Below are 16,324 nucleotides of genomic sequence, written 5' to 3'. Positions count from 1 at the left end.
GAACACAGACGGTCCTGGAAATGACCATCTGTCATCCTAGGGCAGCTGGATGCAAGATAGAGAGGGCCTCTGCCAACGCCACTCAGTGGGCCCTGAAGATGGAGGGGCTGGGGGCCGGGTGGGCCTTGTCCTGGCAGAGGTGCCGGAGGGAACAAAGCATCGTGTGGGCCCGTGGCTCTGCCCTGGTTCTGGACTGAAGTCAGCATGGTAACTGTGAAGAGAAACGGTGCCACATCCACAGCAGTCCAAACAGAAGGTGACCGGTGCCCCCCAAGGCGAGGGTAGCATGGATGGAGCATCAAGTCTTCATGACGGGCTTGTGCACAGGCTAACAGTGAAGCAGCTCAGCTTCCCACGGCAGCTTCTGGAAGAACCACAGCCGTGACCCTGGGCTGGCAGCACCATCACCAGCTTATCTCTGGAGGTGTGAGGGGGCGTGACCAGGAGGGAGTCCGTCTGTCTGCCCGCAGGGCCCCAGGTGCTGGTCCCATTTAGATTCCTCACCTGGGTTACGTGGGGACGGCCCATTAGTGACAACACACAGAGCTAAACGCAGGTGCGGGCACTTTTTGAGACATGATACCTGCAGCGAACGTTCACAACGTAGCTGGAAGGCACGCAGTGCCGGGCCCCCCGCAGGCCGACCGGAGGGTTGGAGAGGCAGGGCAGCCCCAGGCCTGAGGCAGGCATTCCCACCCTCCAAGAGCCCCCGAGAGACTCTAATGTAGGAACCGAGGGCAGGGCCTCTCAGGCGTCAACTGGCCTGGCACCTGGTTAACTGCAGCTCCTGCTCACCCAGGCCCAGGCGCCCAGGACTCTGCGTTCCTGCTTGTGTTAGAACAAACCCGACCCAGCACCACCCAGGAGCGCACCTGCACTGTCTGTGCGGGCCTGGGGCGCCCGGGGACCTGCATCTTAAACAAGCACCGTGGTTCTTAGGCAGGCTTGGGAAACACCCGTCAAGTTCCCAAGTGCTTCACTGGACGGTGAGAATTTCCTTAGAATTCACTTTTTCTCCAAATGAGAAAGTTGGCTTAAGGGATTTCAGAAGCTACTTTCAACAATGATTTTAACCAGCCAAAGGCAGGAGGCATATTCCAGGCTGAGAGGAGGCTCAGGGAGGGTACTGCGCCGGTGGGGAAGGAGAACAGGGACCCCAGAGATGCCCCTTCATCTCGAGGGAGGCTTCGCAGAACACCCACGATGGCAGCGCCCTGGCCGCCAGCTGGAGGCAAAGTTGAGTCCTCCTGGGTGACCCTGAGCGAGGAGAGGCTGGCAGCTTGGGATCCCCCCCACCCCTCCAAACAGGGGCCCTCAGTCTGTTCTGATTTCCTCTGATCTCTCACCCACCTCAGCCATCCCCAATCTAAACACCATCAGCCAGACTGGGTGGGTGTTGCAGCTGGAGGAGGAGACTGTTCGGGTCAGGTCCTCAGGCCTAGGTGGGTCAATACAAGGACGTCCAACTGCAGGTGTGACCGTAGGATCCCTGTCCTTGGAACCGGGTGAGCAGAGACAGGTGTGCTGGGGGAGCACCCCAACCTCCCAGGGACCCCCTTCATGTGACTCTCCTCTAGCGGTCCTTGGACATGCTACCCAAGCTGCCTGCAGGGCACAGGTCTGCCCAGCCCTGCCAGTGCCCGGGCACCTGCACCTACTTGATACAGGGGCTTAGCTAAGACACCCGGTCAAGTGTCCGCTGGGCTCACCAGTACCAGTGATGCCAGGCTCCCTCCTTGTTAACTGGTCACTTCACTACCAGCTTATTTAGAACCTCAGTGAGGAAGCAAGGTGCTGACTTTGGAAGGATCCCATTCAGAGATTCTACTATAAGGTGCAATGAAGGGGGAATGGAAATGTCCTGGTTTTTTCAAGGCGGCTCCCAGAAATTTCATTCTGTCCGTGTTGGCAGTGATCCCTAACAGCATGTCAGATGGATCATTGAGCAGACAGTCTGCAAAGATTTAGAAAACTCAGGAGAGACTCAAAACCATCCAGGTGGCTACCACCCGCTCCCAGTACATGTCTCTGGTTTCCAAGTTCTAGACCCGCAGCCACAGACACCTAACATGTAACAGCCCCTACACGGAGCCCACCAGCCACCTCCCTCTTCTCTCAACGTGCTCTCAGCCCCGCAGCCCCACGAAGGATTTCAGCCCACCCGTGGACGAGAGTCACTGCCTCTGCCCCAGCCCCCAGGTTCCTCAGTAGGTGCCCCTGACCGCCCACCCCCCTACCTCCTCACCCCTCCCCACAGGACGCAGTCCCCACCCTACCCACCCCACCAAGAGCCTCCTGGGATGGGACTTCCCAAATTGTAAAGTGAAACTCCTGGGCTCTTCTTAAAGGGGCGGGGCCTGAGAGCCTGGTTTCCTACAGGCTCCCAGGTGACACCCCTGCAGCGGGGCCCAGGCCATGCTCTGCACGGTGAGGCTCTGGGGGTCTCCTGCACAAAGTCTTCCCTGCTCAGGCCTTGGCTGGCCCCCCATCCCTTCGGGGCCACGGCCTGACTCTCTGCAGGGCACGTGTGGCCAGGCCCTGCCTTCACCCCCAGCCTCACCCCAGCACAACTCTCACTTCCTGGCCTTTGAACCTGCTCTGCTCCTCCCCTCTGTGCCTGGCCCACCCACCCCACTTCCTCTCCAGGCTTGTTGATTTCTGCTGGCACTCAAGACCCAGGTCAGACTTTCCTACATCCATGGCTGCCCTTAGCAGTCTGGGCATGCTTCTTCTGTGCCCCCCAGGCACACTGTTCTGTAACTAATGGTTTCAGGGGTGACTTTCTCCATCTTTCTGGACCAGGAACCCTTGTGCAGGCCTCCACCAGGCTTCCCCAGGGATAAGAGCCTGCCCCCTGGTGGCTCACTTTTGAAAGTGATTCTTGGGGGCTGGGGAGAAGGGGCCCACCAGAAGATACAGTCAAGCTATTTATGCTGAGGGCACAGGGGCACCAAATTCCTTAACCTGCTGTGTCTGGGTTTCTTTAATTAAACTACCTGGTCTTTGTTGCAAAAACTCCTATATATCCTGGCTCCCCGCTGACCTCTGAGATGCTGTGTCCTGGGCTCATGTCCTCAGTTTTGTCCACCAAATAAAACAACTCTCAGCTTTCAGGCTGTGCATTGTCTTTCAGTCGACACAGTCAGACATCGAGCAACAACCCGTCGAGTCCATGCCCTCTGACCTGTCTCCTATTCCGTGTGGGCATACAGCTTACAGCACAGCAGAGAACAGGAATTCCTGGTCTTGTGAGGGAAAGAGACACAGAAAACGGGATTGCCACATCTGCACATCACCAGAGAGGTGCTAAGAGGGCCTGGGAGCCGGGCCGCTGCCAGCACTGTGCTCTTACATGTATGTGTTAGCATGTCCAGTCCTCTTGGAGATAAGAAAAATAACCTCATTTTACAGATGAGGAAACTGAGGCACGGACTTGCCTTAAATCACAGGGGCCCAAATTTGAACCCAGGGGTTCTGACCTGGAGCCTGAGGTCATAACCCCCATGTGACAGTTCCTGTTAGGGGGTGAATTTAGGTGGTAGGAGAGATGTTTGCATCAGGAGGGGGAGGGAGGGGGAGGGGAGAGAGGGAGGAAGGGGGAGGAGGAGGCGCAGAGGGATGGGGAGAAAGGGACAGTTTGGCATTGATTGCTTCCAGGCTGAGGGGAAGCAGCTCTGCCCTCCTGTCTGCATCACAGAAAGACAGCCCTGGCCGCCGTGGGAAGGACCAAGCCTGAGGTGGGCGCAGGGCCTCTGGTCCCCGAGAACAGACCCAGCCCAGCCCCAGAGGGCACGGCTGGAGCAGCACCTGTGCGCACCTGGGTTTAGGTGCAGACTGCAGCCCTCCACCAGACTGGCCTCCGGGACTCGAGCTACAAACCTCTACTCCAGACCAACAGACAGCTCCTGAAAACCTGCAGATTCTTGCAGAGAATCCTAAGGACTGCAAACTCAGTCCTGAAGGAACCCAGAGTCTAGTGAGGTCACAGGCATGTGCACGTGTGTGTGCACATGCACACACACACACACACATACACAGAAATATCTGTGAAGATCCCCCTGACGTCCGCACAGGGAAGGACGGCGTGCAGGCTCAGGTTGGGGGGGCGGGGAGCAGAGAAGCCATGGCAGGGGGCACAGGCCCAGAGCTGTAACCTGGGGGAGCGCCGGTCGGGGGAATGGGCATTGGAGGGTGGCTGAGCGTGTGCATGGAGGGAACTGAGGTCGGGGGGCACCTCGGTGCCAGGAAGTAATCCTGGGAGCACTGGGGAGCCATGGGCAACACCAGACCCTCTCAACTTGCGCCTGGCACTGTGCAAAAGCTCTACAATGGCTGGGGTCGCCAGGCCGCCCAGTGGCCAGGTGAGCTCAGCATTCTTGTGCCCATTTTGTGAGGGGAGGTGAGCTTGAGGAAGGTCAGGTGAGTATCAAGGTCACTCAGTCTGAAAGGTACAGGACAGAGGAGGAGTAGCCACCCACCCCAGGTGGTCGGAAGTTGGGAGCCGGTGGCGTGGAGGAGAAAGTGACCCAGTCACGGGAGGACTGACGGGAAAGCCCTGCAGACAGGACCTGGGAGGAAGGAAGCAAGAAACTGCATTTAGACTGAGAAGGACAGGATTGGGGTTCTGATCCGTCAGAGGGGATGGGACCAGAGTTGGAGACATGAGGCAGGTAAAGATGATTTGGGTGTGTTTGTGAGAGAAAATGATGCCACTGGGGAACAGACAGAGAAGTGGGGAGGCAGGAATATTTCTGTTGTTGCAAAAACATTTCAAATTGTGTTTGTCTGTTGCCGCTCCAGTGAAGTGCTGAGTAAGCACGAGTTGCATGAATGAATGAGCAGCTCTTCCCTTTGCGCTTTCTTTGATTGTGTTTAAGGGAGAGAAGCATTGCTGGCTTGGGTGAGGTGCTGTGTCCTCGTTTGATTCATTCACTATAATCTTCCTTTAATAAAGGTAACATTTCATGACCCAAAAGTCATCATCTTACAATGAACAATTTGGTGGCATTTAGCATTATTTACAATGTTGTGGGTGGAAACAGTGTCAGACTTTATTTTTTTGGGCTCCAAAATCACTGCAGATGGTGATTGCAGCCATGAAATTAAAAGACACTTACTCCTTGGAAGGAAAGTTATGACCAACCTAGACAGCATCTTAAAAAGCAGAGACATTACTTTGCAAACAAACGTCCGTCTAGTCAAGGTTATGGTTTTTCTAGTGGTCATGTATGGATGTGAGAGTTGGACTGTGAAGAAAGCTGAGCGCCAAAGAATTGATGCTTTTGAACTGTGTGGTGTTGGAGAAGACTTGAGAGTCCCTTGGACTGCAAGGAGATCCAACCAGTCCATCCTAAAGGAGATCAGTCCTGGGTGCTCATTGGAAGGATTGATGCTGAAGCTGAAACTCCAATACTTTGGCCACCTGATGCGAAGAGTTGACTCATTGGAAAAGACCCTGATGCTGGGAGGGATTGGGGGCAGGAGGAGAAGGGGACGACAGAGGATGAGATGGCTGGACAGCGTCACCGACTCGATGGGCATGAGTTAGAGTAAACTCCGGGAGTTGGTGATGGACAGGGAGGCCTGGCGTGCTGCGATTCATGGGGTCTCAAAGAGTCGGACCCGACTGAGCGACTGGACTGAACTCTCTGACTGGCAGTGTTGTGGAGCCTGGTGGGCTGCCGTCTGTGGGGTCGCGCAGAGTCAGACACGACTGAAGCAACTTAGCAGCAGCAGCAGCAGCGCAATGTTTTGCAACCATCACCCTAACTAATTTCAGGATGTCTTGATGGTTGCAAAAGGAAACCCGTAACCATTGGGAGCCAGTCTCCATCCCTCCCCACCCTCAGCCCCTGGCCATGCAGGGAAATTGGCTTTCTCTCTGCATCCATTCACCTGTCTGGACAGTTCATATAAATTCGGTCACACTCTGCATGGCCTTTCATTTCTGGCTTCTTTCGCTTGGCATCATGGGTTGAGGTTCATCCATGCTGTAGCCTTTCACAACTTTGTTCCTTTTCATGGCTGAACTACTCCACCGTATGGAATAAAGAGAAACAGGAAAGAATAGAAAGCAGATGTGGTCTATGTGAAGCTCTGCCGCTGCCAGAGGTGTGTTTAGTGTGTAGCTGTGCCCCTCTGAGGGGCAGACTGGTGAGAAGTGGTGACGCAAGGAACATCCTTTTTTGTTAAGGACAGCTGGAGTGGCCATGAGTGAATGTGGTTAGTGAGCGTCCTGGACCAGGGGGACATCCAAGAAGGCCATTAGAGGAATTGTCCTTGTGAATGAGGCCAAGTGATGCACTTGGCTGATCGCTCATCTGCTGATAGATGTCTGAGTCTCCATGCTCATTTCTGCTGACTCGAGCCCTGGCTTCCCTGAGGCTGATCCCAAAGCCACAGCATGAAGGACAGGCTGCCTCCGGGCTCATCTGGCATCATCTCTCCCCACTGGCTCCCTCTTCCCTTGGTCTTCTCAGGACAGAGCTCGTTCAATACGATGAACAGACCAGCTCTGGGCTCTGGCCCTTGGCCTCGTGCGTGAGGACAGTTCCTCTAATGGCCTTCTTGAACATCCCCCTCGTCCAGGACTCTCACTAACTACATTCACTCATGGCCAGGCCGGCTCTCCCCAACAAAAAAGGAGGTTCCAGCTCTTGCCAGAATCTTTAAATCCTACACTCCCACCATCAGGAAACACTTTCCATCATTTATTCCCTACCTCATCCTGGGAGGGAGGTGAAACTGGTCAGCAGACAGTATCTGGGTGGTTCTCACCCATCATTTCTGGACCACAAAGCATGATAGCCCCTCACAGTCTGCCCCTCAGAGGGGCACAATTCCACACTAAACACACCTCTGGCAGTGACAGAACTTGACATAGACCACAATTTTTTTTCTATTCTTTCAATTTTGCATAACCTCTCAGAGAAACTTAAAAAAAAAAAAAAAGACAATCCCCGGTCGAGGTGGGTTACTGCATTTGAACAGCGACACACAATTCCATCACCGGCAGCCTGCCCACTGATGCCTGTGCACTTTCTCACGTGAGGGCCGCTTTGATGATATTTCCTTAAAGGATATTCAGGGACTTATTACTGGAGCAAATAATGCCAACCAGCCCTTTGTAATGGCTCAAGCTAAAGACCAAGAGGTCCCAAGGGCTCATCCAGGGTGGAGGGCGATGTGTCAGGAGTAAGGTTCACAGCCCCTGGTCCCTTCTCTTCCCCAAGGCTGTTCTCAGTGATCAGGGGGAGGGTATGGGAGCAGCAGTGCCCTGGACACACCCATGACCCCTCAGCTATGTCGGTAGTAAATGCAGACCCTCTGGACTGCAGGCTTCTGCCACAAATCATGTCCACATCAGAGCACTGTGATAAAATCAAACCATGTCTTATTCCTCGTTCATGTTTTCAACTCCCTTTAAAGAATCTCTGATCATTTTTACTCTGGGTTAGTCTATGCTTAATTGCATTGGCTAAGATTCTGGGTGGTTTCAGCTGCCAACTTTCCCAAAGATTTTGTAACTTGGCATCTATGTTGCATGAAGCAGTTTAGCCGAGGGTCTTCAGCGTCACAATGAAAGACATCACTCTCCAGAGGGATTTCTGCAGGTGCCCTGGGCATTCTCTTTTATATAAATATTTGCATGGATTTCTCCGATTGCTCAATTAATATAAATGTAAACTATCTTCCTTGACATCATTCTTTTCTCACAGAAAATTGTTTTTCCTTCCAAGGGGTCTGTTCAACTTGAGAGAGGGGGTCTTACTTCCACCTGCTCTTATTCATCTGCTTCCCAGTTTTCTTAAACCCCCAGCTCCTTGGTGACAAAGACTATCAAGCTTTCCCTGCCTGCCCTGTCCTGGTTGCATGGAAACCACCCTGGCTTCTTTCTTTTCCTCTGGGGAGGCCTTGGAGTCCAGGCTATTTTCCAGTCAAACTCAATAATGCATTTGAAAGGCTGCTGGTGTCACTCCCCAAAGGATTCCTCCTTGTGTGGGGGCAGGATGATTCTCAGGGTGTTTTGCCCCCCACCCCATCTTGCTGGACACAGAAGAATGGAGCTAAAACCCATGCTATGTATGAAGATGGCCAACAGATACATCAACAGATGCTCGATACTGCTAATTATTAGAGAAATGCAAATCAAAAGTACAATGAAGTATCACTTCACACCAGTCAGAATGGCCATCACCAAAAAGTCTACAAACAGTAAACACTGGAGAGGGTGTGTAGAAAAGGGAACCCTCCTACACTGTTGATGGGAACACAAACTGGTGCAACCACCATGGAGAACAGTGTGGAGATTCCCTAAAAAACTAGAAACAGAGTAACCTTATGATCCAACAATCCCTCTCTTGGGCATACATGTGGAAAAGTTGAAAACTCTAATTTAAAAAAAATGTGCACCTCTATATTCACAGCAGTACTATTTACAATAGCCAAACATGGAAGCAACCGAAGTGTCCATCGACAGATGACAGGGTAAAGATGTGATACATAATATATATATTATGTGTCACATCAACATATCAATATTATATATATGTGATATATATATATATAATATTACATATCACATCTTCTTTATATCTGTGTACACCCCTGGAGGAGGAAATGGCAACCCACTCCAGTATTCTTGCCTGAAAATCCCATGTACAGAGGAGCCTGGCAGGCTACAGTTCAGTGGGGTCACAAAGAGTCGGACATGACTGAGCAACTGCTACATACATATATATATGACAGAACATTACTCAGCCATAGAAAGAATGAAATAGGGCCATTTGCAGCAACATGGATGGATGTAGAGATTATCATGCTGCTGCTGCTGCTGCTAAGTCACCTCAGTAGTGTCCAACTCTGTGCGACCCCATAGACGTCAGCCCACCAGGCTCCGCCGTCCCTGGGATTCTCCAGGCAAGAACACTGGGGTGGGGTGCCATTTCCTTCTCCAAGGCAGGAAAGTGAAAAGTGAAAGTGAAGTTACTCGGTCGTGTCCGACTCTTCGCGACCCCATGGACTGCAGCCCACCAGGCTCCTCCGTCCATAGGATTTTCCAGGCAAGAGTACTGGAGTGGGGTGCCATTGCCTTCTCCGGACTATCATACTAAGCAAAGTTAAGTCAGAGAAAGATAAAATCATATGATATCACTTATATGTGGAATCTAAGAAAAAAGATACAAATGAACTTATTTACAGATATAGACTCACAAACAGAAAACAAACTTAGGATTACCAAAGGGGAAAGGGGGGCTGGAGGGAAAGCTTAGAGGGGTTTGAGATGAACAGATACACACCACTGTATATAACATAGATGAACAACAAGGACCTGCTGTGTAGCGCAGGGAACTATATTTACTATCTTGTAATAACCTATAACAGAAAATAATCTGAAAAAGAATTATACATACATACATACATATATATATATATATATATATACAACTGAATCACTTGTTGTATACCTGAAACATTATAAATCAATGATACTTCAGTAAAAAAAAAGAAATATTTATAGGCTCAAAATGGATTAAAGACCTAAATGTAAGACCAGACACTATAAAACTCCTAGAGAAAAATATTGGCAGAACACTCTCTGACATGAATCGTGGCAGTATCTTTTCTGAACTGTCTACCAGAATAATGGAAATAGAAACAAAAATAAACAAATGGGACCTACTTAAAAGCTTTTGCACAGCAAAGGAAACAATAAACAAAACAGAAAGACAATCCACAGATTGGGAAAAAATATTTGCAAATGATATGACCCACAAGGGATTAGTCTTCAAATTTTACAAACAGTCCATGAAGCTTAATAGCATCCAAACAAACAACCCAATCCAAAATGAGCAAAAGACCTAAACAGACATTCTCCAAAGAAGACATACAGATGGCCAAGAGGCACATGAAAAGATGTTCAACATCACTTATTATTAAAGAAATGTAAGTCAAAACTACAGTGATATATTACCTCACACCAGTCAAAAAATCCAGAAACAATAAATGCTGGAGAGGGTATGGAGAGAAGGAAACCCTCCTACACTGTTGGTGGGAATGTAAACTGTACAGCCACTATGGAGAACAGTGTGGAGGTTCCTTGAAAACTGAAAATAGAGCTACCATATGACCCTACAATCCCACTGCCGGTCATACACCCAGAGAAAAACATGGTCCAAAAGGGTACCTCACCCCAGTGTTCACTGCAGTGTTGTTTGCAGTAGCCAAAACATGGAGGCAACCTAAATGTCCATCAACAGAGGAATGGATAAAAAAATGTGGTATATATACACAATGGAATACTACTCAGCCTGAAAAGAATGAAATAATGTCATTTCCAGCAAATGGATGGACCTAGAGACAGACAGTCTGTCTGTAAGTCAGACAGAGAAAGAGAGATGTCATATGACATCCCATACATGTGGAATCTAAAAAGAACTGATACAAATGAACTTACTTACAAAACAGAAAGAGACTCACAGACTTAGAAAATGAACTTGTGGTTGCCAGGGGGAAGGGATAGTTAGGGCCTTTGGGAAGGTCATGTACACACTGCAGTATTTAAAATGGATAACCAACAAAGACCTGTTGTATGTCACAGGGAACTCTGCTCAATGCTATGTGGCAGCCTGGGTGGGAGGGGGCTTTGGGGGAGAATGGATGCATGCACATGTATGCCTGAGTCTCTGCTATTCACCTGGAACTATCACAACACTGTTAACTGGCTGTACCCCAATACAAAATAAAAACTTTAAAGCTAAAACAAACAAACAACAACAACAACAAAAATGAACTTACTTGCAAAACAGAAACAGGCTCACAGAGAATGAAATTATGGTTACCAGGGGGAAAAGACGGGGAAAGGGATAGTTAAGGAGTTTGGATGGACATGTACTCACTGTTATATTTGAAATGGATGACTTTTTAGCATGGTTTTAATTTTTAAATTTTTAAGCATTTTACTGAATATAGTTGATTTATAGGGTTGTGTTAATTTCTGCTGTACAGTAAAGTGATTCAGTTATATGTGTATGTGTGTGTATATATATATATATATACTTTGTCATATTCTTGTCCATAATGAAATATGGACATTGAATACAGTTTTCCGTACTAAACAGTAGGACCTTGTCGTTTATCCATCCTATACATATACTAGTTTGCACCTGCTAATCCCAAATTTCCAATACATCTCTCCCCACCCTCCTCTCCTCCATAGCAAGCACAAGCCTGTTCTCTATGTCTGTGAGTCTGTTTCTGTTTTGCAGATAGGTTCATTTGTGTCATATTTTAGATTCCACATGTTAATGATGTCATGTTATATTTGTCTCTTTCTGGCTTGCTTCACTTAGTATGGTAATCCCTAGATCTATCCACACTGCTGCAAGTGGCACTATTTCATTCTTTTCATGGCTGAGTAACATTCAAAAAATAAAATAAAATGGATGGCAAACAAGGTCCTACTGTACAGTGCAGGGAACTCTGCTCGATGGCAGGTGGCCGCCTGGATGGGAGGGGTGTTTGCGGGAGAATGGATACAGGTATGGCCGAGTCACTTTGCTGGCCACCAACATTGTTAATCAGCTGTGGGTGGTGGCACTATTGTGTCTGACTCTTTTCAACCCCATGGGCCGCAGCCCACCAAGCTCCTCTGTCCATGGAATTTTCCAGGCAAGAATACTGGTTGCCATATCTTCCTGACCCAGGGATCACACCTGCATCTCCAGCATTGGCAGATGGATTCTTTACCACTGCACCACCTGGGATGCGCCTAATTAGCTATACTCCAATATAAAATTTTTAAAAATTAAAGAAATATTTAAAAAACAATATGTATTGAATATTATTCAATACTATTATTGATGTTCAATAATAGTATTGAATAATCAGGAATTGCAGTACCGCTAACAGACTCCAGGCAGGATTATTAGGTTTGCACAAACAGAAAGGGTGAGGCCAAGGTGGGACCTTTTTCTCCCACTGGGATCATCAGCTGCCTTCTTCCTGTCACCTGGGGAAGAGCCTGGAGGGTGAGAGCTCAGTTGCTTCCCACGCTGGAGTTTCTGCTTCATCTCTGTGAGCCCCCTTAACTCAAGGAGAGCCAGGCCTGTTTGGGCAGGGAGGGAAGCTAGAGGCACAGGGGTGTCCCTCTCCCATGGTCTGCTGACTCCCTGGTCCCTGGGCTCAACGGGGCCCCTGAGAGGGAGCTGGCAGACTTTCTAGAAGGTGATTCTGCCAGAAATGATGCACCAGAAGATGCACGTGATGACCTCAGGTGTGATGACCTCAGGTGTTCACAGGTACAGTCGAACTTCCCACTCGAGTGGCTTGGGGAGATGACAACTCCATCACAGTCAGTGAAAAATGAGACTGTGATAAGTCGTTGTGAAGAATCACCCTTCAGTTGCAAAGGGATGGGACACAGTGCAGCAGGAAGGGTCCCACAGAAAGCACCCGGATTCTGGGGCTAGATCCACTCAAGCCACGTGGTCCCTGCTGAGCCACCTGTTGTGGGAATCACTGCAGCGTGCTAGGCAAACAGAAGGCATTCATGTTTCCCTCTTTTAAGCACTAGATCAGTTGTTTCCAGACTCCAGACTTTTCCAGACCAGCGAAATTGTTCCCTTTGTCTTACTGGACTCCTCCGCTTGCCACTGCTGTAGATAACTGTGTCCAGCCCCTCAGCTGTGTCCAGCTCTTGGCAACCTCATGGACTGTAGACCACCAGGCTCCTCTGTCCATGGAATCTTCCAGGCAAGAACAGTGGGAGTGGGTTGCCCTTTCCTCCTCCAGGGGATCTTCCCAACCCAGGAACCAAAACCTGAGTCTCCTAAATCTCCTGCATTTGCAGGCATGTTCTTTACCACTGAGCCACCAGGGAAGCAATAGATAATAACCATTTGTAGTTACTACATTCATTCTCTGTAGGTAAACAGGTGTCTTTGGTTCTTTTCTTTTTAAGGTGTCTTTGTGTTGTTTTTAAAACACTTTAATAATACTTTATTTTAACTCTCAAAGAGACTGAATATTCCTCCAGATATTTAGTTGATTCTAACCTTGTGCCTAGCAAGGCCTTTTCAGAAAAACACATAGCACAAAGGAAGATTGGGGGCCAGAATAAAAGCAAAATATTAATGATACAGCACGTACCTCGATGGGGGACGGGAAAAGTTTTCCGAGGCCACAGGTGGGCTAAGTACGGCCCTCTCTCCAGTTTGCACCATCCCCCGCATCAAATCCGTGTTATTCTGAAGTCAGCACCGGGAGTGGTCAGGTCAAGGGGGGGAGGCAGACCCCAGGGGTTCTGAGAAAGAAGGGGCCGTGCCCCTCCGTGCCCAGGAGTCTGCATCCAGCAAGAAGGTCCCAGGGTGGCCACACAGCGGCCCCCCTTGGGCCTCCGATGTAGCCAAGCAAAGTCCCAACGAGGTGAGGGAGGGGCGACATCTGTCTTCAGCATCTTCCTCTCTCTCTTCCTCAGCGTGCACTTCCGCCAGGCTGCCACAGCCACCCTACCAACCTGACCTCTATTTGGTGGATACATCCGACTCTCCAACAGCGTGACTTCAGACACCGGTGGACAGGTGCGGGGCTGCATTCTTCTGAGAGCATAAGGTGTAGGCAACTGCCTCCTCCGGACAGTTTCACAGTATGAAAACATACGAGCTCAAATATTTACTCATAAGGTAGATCCTAGCCTCGGGTGCCAGCAAGCTTGCCCAGCCCCCTTGCTTTCGGGCAGTCACACGGGAGGCTGAACCTAGCCACCTGGCCAGGCTGGATTCCATTCCTCTGCCCGCCCCCCACTGCCCCCCTATCCCTGCCACCCACTGTGGGTGCTTGCACAGGAGCTGTGTCATCCGGGTGGCCCAGGCAGGCTCTCGGCTGGCTGGCCGGCCTGCAGCAGGCTGCCAGGCCCTGCCTCTGGCCCTGCAACGCCAGTGACTCAGGCTCCTCAGCGGCCATTGGCGGGAATGAGGGCACATCCTGGTGACTGCTGGCTCTGGGGGAGAGGTGGCCGGCCTGGGTGCCCTGCAGGGGGGCGGGGGTGGGGCTCCGAGCTCCTCGCCGCGCACCTGCACAAGAGCTGTCTGACTGCCCCGCGATCTTCCCAGGAGCGGGCTTGGGGCCCCGCAGAAGCACCACACAAGCCCCTCTTGTACGAATGACCCCTGAATGAACTTCCTTCCCCTCTGGGTCCGAAGGAATCCGCCTCTCCTGGACTTCAGAACACAAAAGGCAATTCATCTTCTTTAGACAGATCTTCAGGGGAGCACAGGAGAAACCGGACCCCTTCATTTCCAGCTTTGAACAGGTTTCTATTTTTAGCAGAATGTGTTTACTTTATGATAGTTAACGGAAAGAACACAGGCTTGGGGGTCGACACCAGCTGGGGGCCGACTCTGGCTCAGCCATTTTCTCACTGTGTGGCCTTGGGCCAGTGACCCAGCCTCTCTGAACTCAGCTTCCGCACCTTTAACACTGGACGGTGACATCTGTCACGGTGCCATGAAAATTAAGTGAGCCCCTCAAGGGCAGGGACTCCTCAATGTTGCCAGCACCCAGCTGTGCCCGCTGTGGGCACGTGCAGTCACCCACCCACACCAGGTGCCTCTGTGGGGCCCACCCCCAGGTGCAGTGGTGGCCTCTGGGACAGGGCACGCAGGACAGACGGGATCTCCATCTCACGCAGCCAGGGATGACCTGTATGTGGTCTGATCGTCGGCCTCAGACATTTTCTCACGGCCCTCCCGATGCTGGTACTTGGGATTGAGGCAGTTATGCAGAGATGCAGCCTTTCTCCCAGGGATGGCATCAAAAAACCACGAAAATTACCAGCGGGAGGATCCGGGGCCTCAAATGCCACCGGGCACAGGCTCCCTGCCTCCCTGCCCACCCCCACCCCCTGCCTTAAGCACAACAGGAAACGGCCCCCAGCCCCCAACCTCCGACTGTGGAAATGACTAAGTCCTGCCAATGCAGCCAAGGAGATGGGGTCAAATGTCCCCGCAGACCCCCACAGCTGAGGGCACAGAGCCAAGTCTTAAAAGCATTTCGCTAAGAAGGAATTCTCGGAATGTCTTCTGTCAAACACAGAGGAAGAAGTTGCACGTTTGCATTTCCAAGTGGCCCATCACAGCCCCACTGGGGCCCAGGCTGCCCCTCCGTCAGTGCGTCCGTCCGTCCATCGGGCAGTGCGGGCACAAGTTGATACTTCAAGCCATTGTCATCATCACCCTCAAGCAAAGTGCTACAGGGTGAAGGAGAAGCGTCCCCACCAAATCAGAGACAAACTAAAAGCTTACTATATTTGTCCCTTTCCTCTTCTGGAAACTTAAGATAATTAGGCGGAAATTTAGTGACATTTTTAGTAAGTACTTAATCCCACTTTTTTGTTAAGTGTTTTTTAAAAGACCATAAGAATATCTGGTTCAATGGTAAGGAGTACTTTCTAGTGTTAATAACTTTGTATGTAGTTATGAAACATCTATGACACTAGACATACTATTTTAAAAAGTAACATCATCCTCACACAGCCTCCTGGGCTTGGTAGAGGGAGACATTAGAACAGCAGCATGGAAACACAGATGAGCCACCAAATGGGACAACGAAGCCTCTCCTCCGCTTCTTGTGTGCAGGCTCACAGCGGTTACTGCAGAGCATTGTCTGAGGAGGCATTCCAAACACAGTGTCTGCCGTTTCCTCTCTGCTGCTCTGGGACCCACATGGGCCAAGGTTCAGAGTCAGGCCTTCCTGGAGAACTCCAGGCAGGTGGATGCCGCTGGCGGCCCAGTCGGTTGAGGTGTAGATGGTTTTCCTTGGGCCTACTGGCTTGGGGACAACGGCCAGCAAGCACCCATGAGCCCCTCCCCTGCACCCAGACCCCTAGACCCCCATACCACCTGCTCACAGAAGCTCAGTTCCGGGGCTCGGAGGATTCAAAGCATAGTGGTTTCCTTTGAGGTGGGGTTAGCAGCAGCAAGCCACTGCTGCAGAGTTACGGTCCCCGACCCGTCAGGAGGTTTTTAGGGGGTGACAACAAACTTCCGTCCTAGGTAGAGCTATGGCCTGGCCCCTTGGGTTGAAGGGCTATGGGGCTGAGGACTGTCGTCACACGTCAGGGGAATGCTGCTCTCCCTGCAGACTGAGCGGTCCAGTATCCTCCACACCCTGGACGGACGGGACCAGGTGACAGAGCAGAAGTGAAGGGAGTCTGCTCTTTCTCCCTCGGCTTACAAGAGGAGTTTTGGTTCCTACTGCACATTTTGGCCAGCTGTGTGTTCCTGTGAGCCCATGACAGCCCTCCTTTTCCTTCACTTTGCTTCTA

This window comes from Cervus canadensis, chromosome 7, assembly GCF_019320065.1.
Source record: "Cervus canadensis isolate Bull #8, Minnesota chromosome 7, ASM1932006v1, whole genome shotgun sequence".
Lineage (NCBI taxonomy): Eukaryota > Metazoa > Chordata > Mammalia > Artiodactyla > Cervidae > Cervus > Cervus canadensis.
The sequence above is the reverse complement of the archived record's forward strand: the minus strand, read 5'-3'. Positions refer to the sequence as shown.